The sequence below is a fragment of the Belonocnema kinseyi genome, chromosome 5 (genome assembly GCF_010883055.1).
Source record: "Belonocnema kinseyi isolate 2016_QV_RU_SX_M_011 chromosome 5, B_treatae_v1, whole genome shotgun sequence".
In the NCBI taxonomy this organism is placed as follows: domain Eukaryota; kingdom Metazoa; phylum Arthropoda; class Insecta; order Hymenoptera; family Cynipidae; genus Belonocnema; species Belonocnema kinseyi.
The window spans coordinates 29,931,893-29,943,000 of NC_046661.1; positions in this window are offsets into that span (position 1 = coordinate 29,931,893).

The following is an 11,108-nucleotide window of genomic DNA, read 5'->3' on the forward strand; positions in this document are numbered from 1 at the left end:
AGATGATAAAAAAGGAAGGGCTGCCAAAGTATTTAGAAAAGGGATGGGGAGAGAGAAGGTGGACGAGAATAGCAAGATTTAGACTGGGAAACGAGGTAAGGGCGGGGATGTACTGGGAAAAAGAAGAGAACAGAAGGTGTAGAATATGTGAATGGGAGGAGGAAACATGGGAGCATGTATGGGAAGGATGTAGGAGAGTAATGGAAGATAAAGGAAGCTGGCAAGAAAATGTGGTTAAGATTCTAGGCGAAGATGGAGTAGCAGAAGAATGGATGAAGGAGTTAGAGGGTGCTAGGGGAGCGAATGAGGGAGAATGAAAGAATGCACGTGAAAAAGGTAAATAGGGGTATAAAGAAAGTGGAGGAAAAGGAAACGGAAGTCGCTTAGATTAGAATCGTGAAAATTGTAAGTAATGGTAAAGTAAAAGATAAGTAGACTAAGATGCGTTTGCGTTCTCATACTCTCTCTCTCGCTTGCACTCTCGCTTTCGTTCGCTCGCTCACTCGCTTACTAATAAGTCCTAAATTGCGCTATCGCAGGAACTAGATATAAGACTTTATGTAAATAGTTGTAAATAATTGTATATATAGAAAGGATAAGATTGTAAAAAATATATAGATGTAAACGGAAAGATTGTAAAGAATGGAAGTCATGTAAACCCTTAGGGGACACATTATGAATAAAGAAGTACCATAAAAAAATGGGAAAAATTAATTTTGTAAGATGTTTTAAAAGCTATATATTCTCTTCAATATTAAAATAAAATTAAAATAATATAGTTGAATTTTTAAACAAAAGAGATTAATTTGGAACACGGAATTTAATAGTAGAAATTTTTAAATTAAAAATCGAGTTTTTCATTCCAAAGATGAAATTAAATAATTCAAGAAATAAAATAAAAAAATAAAACCAGAATGTAAAGTACTATCGAAAAATGGTTCAAATAATTTTGTAAGACGTTTTAAAAGCTATAATTTCTCTTCAAAATAAAAAAAAAACATAAAATAGTTGAATTTGTAAACGAAAGAGATTAATTTGGAACGCGGAATTTAATAGTAAAAGTTTTCAGATTGAAAATCGAATTTTTCATTCCAAAGATGAAATAAAATAATTCAAAAATAAAATAAAAAAATGTATGCAAAATCTAAAGTGCTATCAAAAAATGGTTAAAATTAATTTCGTGAGACTTTTTAAAAGCCATAATTTTGCTTCAAAATAAAAATAAAAAAAAACATAAAATAGTTGAATTTGTAAACGAAAGAGATTAATTTGGAACGCGAAAATTAATATAAAAATTTTCAGATGAAAAATCGAGTTTTTCATTCGATAGATGAAACCCTGTGTCGAAAATGGAATAACATTGAACAAAATAGTTGAATTCTGAAACAAAAGAGATTAATTTGGAATGCTGAATTTAATACTAAAAATTTTCAAATTAAAAAATCGAGTTTTTCATTCCAAAGATGAAATTAAATAATTCAAAAAATAAAACCAGAATGTAAAGTACTATCGAAAAATGGTTAAAAATAATTTTCTAAGACTTTTTAAAAGCTATAATTTCTCTTCAAAATAAAATTAAAATAAAATGTCTGAATTTTTAAACAAAAGAGATTAATTTGGTACGCGGAATTTAATAGTAAAAGTTAACGGTGGCCATGTGGCGGCGCCAGCTATGCAGTTGGCCTATGATCGTTGCAAATGCATGACAAAATAATAACGTTGAATTTAATAACACATTAAAAGTAATTTACTGACAGTGTTAAAGAATCTTCGAAGGTTTTGAGTAATCTTTGCGACATTTTCCATTTTTTAAGCGAAAGAAATCTGAAAAAAAGGCTTTTAGATCAAATATCCGCAGTGTTGAAATTTTGAACAAAAATCGTGAAGTCCGTTTGTTTTGATTGTAAATCGGGATAAAAAGTATTCCAGAGCAGGACAGAACTAACAAAATTCAATTTTTCAAAGCACTAAATGATCCAATTATTGTTAAATAATGGGAAATGCTATTTTGAGGGACGAGAGGAAACTGAAGTATATCGTTTTGTTGTTAAAGTTTTTCTATTTTAAAAAATATTATTGTATTGTTAATAATAACTGTGAATATTGGGCATTATTTAATATAATCCAAATCAACATCTTGGTACCTTAAATCATAAAAAATTAAATCTTAATATATTTTCAAGTTTAAAAAACTGAACTAAAATTATAAATTATGAAGAAATTTAATTAATTTTAATGAATTGATTTAAAAAATTGCTTTTCGGTATAACTATTTTCATGAAATTTATCTTAAGATTCAAGACGCAAAGGGAATTTTCACTATACTTGTTTTTAAAACATTTTTCGGATTAAATTCTTTTTGATTTGTCTTTATATTTTCGCACATTCTTGCGCAAACCTTTCCAAATTAAGATTCAAATCATCCACCATTGTAATTTTGTAATTGTGAACTCTCTTTCGTTAAAAGAGCTTAGCTCGTGAATTTGAGCGCTCCTACGGAACACGACTCATAGCAATCGCACTCCGAGCTTGGTCTTTGTATTTCTCCTGCATACATTTTTTATGTAACTCTGTCTGAAATTGCTTTTTAAAAAATTGCAAAATAAAGAGCAAATTCTATTTATCATGATTATTTTTATATTTGTTTCTTAGTTTGCTTTAAATTGTATTCTAAGCTGCGCTGAAAAATGTATCATTTCAATAAAAGTATATTATTACACTATTCATAGTATGCATAAAAATTGAATCATACTAATTCTTATTTCCTTGTTTTTATAATTGTTTTTATTTTTGATCTTGTTTTTTACGATTGAATACAAACTACTGCGCATCTGCATAGGTTCCAATATAGGAACCCATATAGGGTCCTCTGTCCTCTTTCGTCTTTTCTGTCCTTTTTCCAAAAATTTTTTATTTTTTTATTTTTAATCTTATTTTTTACGATTGAAAGAAAGTCTACTCGTCCTATCGTTTTTCTTCTCTTGACCTTTTTTAATGTCATGCGTTGTTTGACTTAAAATGTTTATTTTATTTTTTTATTTTTTTTATTTTGAAAATGCTCTAACTCTGATAATTTTCTTTTTACAGAAAAAAGTCGTAGGGATAAATTGTTTGAGTTTCTGAGTAATATAAATAATCGTACATAGAATTTTGAAATCTTGAAAAAATGTTCAAACATTTTTGGTGCGATCAAATTTTGGATTTTTAACTTTTCGACCAAATAAAAAAAGTTGTTGAAATCATCTTGTAGGGCTTTCCGAAATAAACGTTTTTCTTTTACAGACTTTTTTATATCATGCGTTTCTTGGCTTCAAAAGTTCATTTTAGTTTGTTTTTTTTGGATTTTGTAAATGCTTTAACTCTGATCATTTCCTTTTTATAGAAAAAAGTCGTTAAAATAAATTGTTTCAATTTCCGATTACTATGAATAACCGTTCATAGAATTTTGAAATTTTGAAAAAATGTGGTTTCAAAAATTTTAAAAACGCGCTCACTTTTTGAATTTTGATCCAAAATAGCTGGTTTACGAACTTGTTCTTTCTTTTTAGGTATTAAAAAATGTACCAAAGTAGAATCCAATCTGATAAATTTTTCGAAAGTTATCGTGCCTACAGAATACAGACTACAGACAGAAAGACGGACAGACAGACAGACAAACACCTTCGTAAAAATCGTTTTTTCTGATTCAGTGGGTCTTAAAACGTGGAGATTTGAAGAAAACCGACAAAGTGAAATTTTACATAAAACTAATACCTTCTCATTAGGATGAGAATGTAATAAGAAGGCTTTTAAGAATTTCTTAAGGTTCTACGAGAAAAATCAAATTGTCTAAAGATTCCGGGTAAATTTTAAATGATTTCTTCATTTTGAAGAAGGGATTCTAAAAGAAAATTGAATCAAAATTACAAAAAATTCTACTATGCTTAATAAATATTTGCAAATATTCAAACAATTCCAATTTAATTTTAAACTTGTGAAAATTCCATTATTTCAATATAGATTGTTGAAGATTTTGAAACAGGAAGCTGGATTAAAGTTACAAAAGGTTTCAAAAGACTAAACATTTTTTCTTCAGATTCCCAGAAAAATGTTAAATATTTGTTTATTGTGAAAAATGAACTTTAGGATAATGTTCTAAAAGATTTTAAATATTGGTTCGACAAATTTTAAATACATTTAGAACGTTCAGATATATTAAAAAGATTTTTAAAAATTTCTAATTTGATAATAATAAAAATTTAGGAAAAATGTAGAGTTTTTACAATTTTGTAAAAAAGAAGCTTTTTATGAATTTTTAAAGGTTTTTAGAAAATCAAACAATATTGTCTAGATCATTAGGAATATTTAAAGTTTTTTTCTGGAAAATTCCAGTACATTTTATTTTGAAGAATAAAAAAAAGGTACTTTAACAAATTTTTCAAGTTTAAAAAAATGAACTAAAATTACACATAGTGAACAAATTTAATTGATTTTAATGAATTCATTTAAAAAATTTGTTATTTGTCAGAACTATTTTTATGACATTTAGCCTAAGATTTCAGAGGGATAGGGAATTTTCATCATACTTCCTTTTAAATTAAACATGAACCACAGTTATTTCCAGCTGAAAAATAAACGTTGTTAAAAATGATTGATAAAATCGAGGAAAATATTTTATTGTCAATTGTAACTGGTTTTGGAAAAGAATTCGAGGTGAACTTTTAAAATCAATATTTCACAATTTTCAATGTTTATTTAACAATAGTTTTTACTGTTTAATGTTTTTCTGCAACTTTTACCTACAGAGAAAAAGGAAAACATTGAACTTTAAATTGTTATTGTTAAATAAAGAAAACCCGAAATTCTTTTTTCAAAAGTTCACCTCGAGTTATTTTCCACAATTAGTTATAATTGATATTAGCATATTTTCCTCCATTTTATAAATTATTTTTAACAAGGTTTATTTTTTGAACTTAAAATAAAATATGATGATTATAAATATGGAAGCACGTTGGCTGAGGTGTAAGACAACGGTGCCCGTTGAATCCGTTACTATTTAGTATCCTATTGGCAGACTTAGAGGAGAAGCTAAAGGAGAAAGGGAAAGGAGGAACGGTTTTGGGTAATAGCAAACTATACTCTCTAGCATACGCGGACGATGTAGTTCTATTAGCAGATGATGAGAAGGGGATGAACCTAATGTTGAGAATCTTATCTTATAGTAATGTGTTTCAGAAATAGAAAGAGCAAAATAAATGACGTTTGGAAGATGAACGGACAAAAAGTGGAAATTGTGGAGGAGTTCTGTTACCTAGGTTTTTGGTTTGAAGCAGAAGGGGGAAACGAGCTGCAGGTGAGGAAAAGAATTGAATGTGCGAGTAAAGTAATGGGCCAAGTATGGGGTATAGGAAAGAGAAGGTTCAAGATAGATTGGAGGATGAGGTTTTGGTTGTTTGATGCGTTGGTGTGGGCGGTATTGTGTTATGGTGTACAGATCTGGGGATGGAAGGAACATAGGAAAGTAGAGAGCATGCATGAGCGATTCCTGAGGTGGGTAATGGGGGTTAGCTGGAGTTGCCCAGGATATATGTTAAAAGAAGAGTTAGGAAGAGAAAATATGGTTACTAAACAAATTAAGAGAGCATGGAGGTTTGAAGAGAAGCTAAAAAGGGGAGAAGGAAGTAAAATTGCAAAAGCATGTTTCGGCGAAATTCGGAACAATGAAGCGAGAGGTAATGTGGGAAATTCAAAATGGGAGGAAGAAAGGAGAAAAATGAGAAGGGTGTGTAATATTCGAGGAGGGGTTATGGAGTGGCAGGACATAGAGTTAAAGCTATTGGTTAAATAAGGAGAAGAGAGATAGACAAAGATTATAGATTCGAGGTACAATACATGGTATCTGATGGTCAAAGGGTTGACGGAACCAGAATATGTGCAAAAAATAAAAAAGGAAGAAAAATGGAGTAGGGTTGTATGGTTCAGAATGGGAGAAGGAGTGAGAGCATGCAGATATTGGATGGATGAAGAGGAGAATTTATGCAGAGTATGTGGATACAAAATGGAGTCATGGGCACATGTATTAGAGAGATGTACAGGAGAGGAAGAGGGACAGTTGAGTGTGGATGAGTCTGTAAGAGGGATCTTGGATGGTAGTGGACAGGGAGTGATGTGGATGAAGAAATTGGAAGAAGTAAGGGAAAGCAAGGTAGTAGGGCAGAGCCAAACGTGTGATCCTGAAAAGGGACAGTAAAAAACGAAAATTGTTTTCCATATCATGGAAAATGCATTTTTTTATGGTAAGAGGAAACGGAAGTCCTAGAAGCTCGCTCATTTCAGGAATTAATATCACTACTGTTACTATTGTTTATCCTGCGTAATGCGAAAGAGTAGAATATAAGTAGTAGTTAAGTTAGACTAAGGATGGAATTGTAAATATATGTACAGGGAGCGGAGGCCCTCAAACCCGTAAAAGGGAGAGATTAAATACATGCAATACAATAAGGAAGCACGTTGTGTTCATTAAAACACATAAGTTTTGGGCCAAACACATTTTTGACTATATCTGGTGAATAAAAGCAGTTGAGAAAAATTGAACATATACAAAATTTTAGTATTTTATTGAACTACAAAACTACAACATTTACATATCTTTAATGAAGTTTGTTGACAATTCCATTCACATTGTTTGTAACGACAGTGTTCAAAAATAATGGGCCACACTTATCCCATAGGTTAATAAAATAGTTAACGTTCATAAAATCAACAAGAAAGTTATTATTCCGCTGCTTATTGACTAATACTTTGTAGCCATACCCTTAGCAGCAATTACAGCAGCACATCGTCGAGGCATTGAATCAACTAAGCGTTTAACGTAGTCTTTCGGCGTTTTTTCTCATTCTTCCTGAAGAGTTTGCCATAAGTCACCCTTGTTCGAATGTTTCTTCGTTTCAACATATCTTCCGAGTGTGTCCCACAAAATTCCTGAACCAGCTTCGACTTATGTTTCGGGTCGTTATCTTGCTGGAAAATCCAATTTTTGGACATTTTTCTTCTAGAATATGGTAACATTTTTTCTGCCATAATATCTCGGCACATAACTTTGTCCATGATGTCTTCAATCTTGTGCAGTGGACCTACTACTTGCGAAGACATAGCGCCCCAAACCATGACTGATCCACCTCCGTGTTTGACTGTTGAAATTTGATACCGAGAATCGTATCTGGTATTTTTCGGACGTCGAACATACTTCTTACCATCACTTCCGAATAGATTGAACTTCGATTCGTCGGAAAAAAGTACTTTAGTCCACTGTTCCGGAATCCAGTGTTGGTATTTCTTCGCAAAATTCAATCGGACCTTCTGATTCTTCTTGCTGATCAAGGATTTCTTAACAGCAACGCGTCCGAACAGTCCCATATCGTTCAAACGACGAGCCGCAGTGCTCCTACTCACGTTGTCAAGGTTTTCATCGCGGAGTTCATTAGCAATTTCAGATGTTGTCTTCTTGACATCAATTGTTGATTTGCGTTTGATGATCTTGTCAACACGAATTGTCGTTTTCCGTGGTCCACCAGATCGTGGGAGGTCCTGTAGACTCTGGGTGGTACTGAATTTCTCAATTAATCTATTTACAGTGCTCTTACCAATTTTCAATGAGGCAGCAATTTCACGAGAAGTCTTCCCTTGTTCAGAAAGATTTAACACAGCTTCCCGAATCTCATGGATCGTATGTCTCGGCCTTTTGACTTCAGAATGACTTGATCTGATAGGTTAAACAATTGACAAACGCGAGGAATCGAAGATATTACCATAGCATCGCTTCTAGAGATATCTGAATATAGTGGCCCAATACTTTTGCACACATCAATATGGAATATAATTGAAAAAAAACAATGGAATTTTTTTTCCAAAATTGTTACCTACCTTAATTTTTGGTGCAAATAGTATACATTATTCCCGCATCAATGGATTTTTACTCGAGTTCGCCTTTGAAGGAATATATCAGAAAAACAATGTGGCCCAAAACTTTTGCGCACCACTGTACATGGCGAATCAAATACTACCCGAATTGCACAATAGTAGGGAAGAAGCCATTATGCAGGGGTATTTTCATATTTCGCGTCTTTAAAATTGCATTCGGATCGGCCATTCGGTTAAGTGTGTGCATCTTCGGATCAAGTTTAACATAGTTTCCATGGTTGCGTTCGAAACTTCAAATGGACACAAGTATCAAAACAATATAGGTTGTGTTATACATAGTAATTACAAATAATAAAAGTGTTTGGTTAATAATGAAATAAGACATGTAAACTGCGAAGTAAACGTCAATTTTTTGTGTGCCAATAACATTATGAAATGTTTGTTGAGTGACAAATACCATGAAATAGTAATAATATTCTGCGCTTCCAGTAGGTGAAGAGTGGATTGTGTTTATCCCTTATTTACGGCATCTTATGAATAAATAGGATATGTTTTAAATGATGTGAATGAAATATTACATGCATAAACTTTAAATTGACATTGCCCACATTTAATCACAGCGATCAGGGCAAACAGGTGAGTCTGAACATAACCTCGAAATAATGACATATCGGCCCAGCATATTTATTATACTTTCGATTGATTATTCTTTACCAAAGAAATTTTTGGTTGTTTTGTATGTTTATCACTGACAGGGTCAGCAGTGATAAATTAAATAATAATTACTTATTGTCAATTTAACAATCATTACTTAATAATCATTTTATTAAGTTAAACATTATTTCTGAATTTAATAATTGATTACCATTGTTTTTTTCACAGATTGATCCTAGAAGAAATACACATCAGGAAATGCAGATAGAATTAATGCATTTTGGCTTGGTGTTTTTCAATAAACATTATTGAAAAATCTTTATCTCCGGACCTTATCCCAAGCCTGGGGATTGATAAGCCTAAAATTAATAATCTGAGTCATTTTGATGGTATAGGCGTATCAAAAAGATATCTCGAAGCAATCTAACTTGCCCGGAGTTTAATTCATACATTATGGTATCAGTGTATCAAAACAAATCTCGAAGCAATTTAACTTGACCAAATTTTAATTAATAAAGTCATTAGGGAGTTTTTTTATTTTAGAAAATACTTTCTCTGGACGTCAACTCAAAATTTCATTTGATCAATCGATAATAAATAAAGGACAAGCTCCAATGTAAAAGATGTCATCTGAAATAAAATTTACAGAATTGGTGTCTTCACTTCGAACGGCATAATTTAAAGTTGAAAGAGGCCTAAGAAAATACATTAAAATAACATTTCAAGTAGCTTTGAATTACATTCAAACATTCTTCTTTTCTGATAAGATACCAATAATGTATGAATTTAATTTTAAGACCTGATAAAATAGATAATTATAGAATAATATCTAAAAAAAAAACGGAATAAAAATTCCGACCTAAAATTTCGCTTCTACATTTCTTTTCGATGCACTAATATCCTGAGCGATTTTTAAATTTATTTCAGTAGTTGATCAAACGAAATTTTGAGATGAGGCCCAGAGAAAACATTTTCTAAAATAAAAAAATTCCTAACACTTCACTTATTTAAATTTGGGCTTGTTAAGTTGCTTCGACGTTTTTTTGGATACACCGATACCATCAAAATTACTTAAAACTGATTTTAGCGGCTGATCAAATGCCAGTTTGGAAATCAGATCCAGATATAGCAATTTCGAGAATGGAATAATTTAAAAAAAAAATTGGAATGAAAATTCCTCTCTAAAAGTTCACTTCTAGATTTATTACTGATACAATCTTATCACCAACGAGTCTTTAATTTATTTTAGTGGTTGATCAAACCAAATTTTGGGATGACGTTCAGAGAAAACATTTTCCAAAATAATAAAATTGATAAAAACTTTATTAATTAAAATTTGGGATAGTAAAATTTCTTAATGATTTTTTTTTGATACACCGATATTCTCAAATTTACTTAAAATTGCTTTTAGGAGCTGAGCAAATGCCAATTTGGAAATCAGATCCAGATATAGCAATTTCGAAAATAGAATAATTTAAAAAAAAATTGGAATGTAAATATCGGCTTAATTTCTTTTCTAGATTTATTACTGGCACAATTCTATCATCAACAAGTGTTTAATTTATTTTATTGGTTGATCAAACTAAATTTTGAGATGAGGTGCAGAGAAAACATTTTCTAAAATTTAAAAAATCCCTAAAAATTGTATCAATTAAACTTCGGGCAAGTTAAATTGCTTCGAGATATCTTTTTAATACGCCTATACCATCAAAATGACTCAGATTATTAATTTTAGGCTGATCAATCTCCAGGCTTGGGATAAGGTCCGGAGATAAAGATGTTTCAACAATGTTGATTGAAATACACAAAACCGAAATGCACTAATTCCATCTGCATTTCCTGATGTGTATTTCTTGTAGGATTGATCTGTGAAAAAAACAATGGTAATTAATGATTAAATTCAGAAATAATGTTTAACTTATTAAAATGATTATTACGTATTGGTTGTTAAATTGACAATAAGTAATTATTATTTAATTTATCACTGCTGACACTGTCAGTGATAAACATACAAAACCACCAGACATTTCTTTGGTAAAGAATAATCAATCGAAAGTATGATAAACATGCCGAGCCGATTTGTCATTATTTCGAGGTTATGTTCAGATTCACCTGTTTGCCCTGATCGCTGTAAGTAAATGTAGATAATGTCATTTTAAAGTTTACGCATATAATATTTCATTCACTTTATTTAAGACATATCCTGTCTATTCATAACATACCTGTTTTTATGCCGTAAATAAGCGGTAAACACAATTCACTCTTCGCCCACTGGAAGCGCAGAATATTATTACTATTTCATAGTATTTGTCACTCAGCAAACATTTCATGATGATATTGGCACACAAAAAAATTGACGTTTACTTCGCAGTTTACATGTCTCATTTCATTATTAACCAAACACTTTTATTATTTGTAATTACTATGTATAACACAACCTATATTGTTTTAACACTTGTGTCCATTTGAAGTTTCGAACGCAACCATGGAAACTATGTTAAACTTGATCCGAAGATGCACACACTTAACCGAATGGCCGATCCGAATGCAATTTT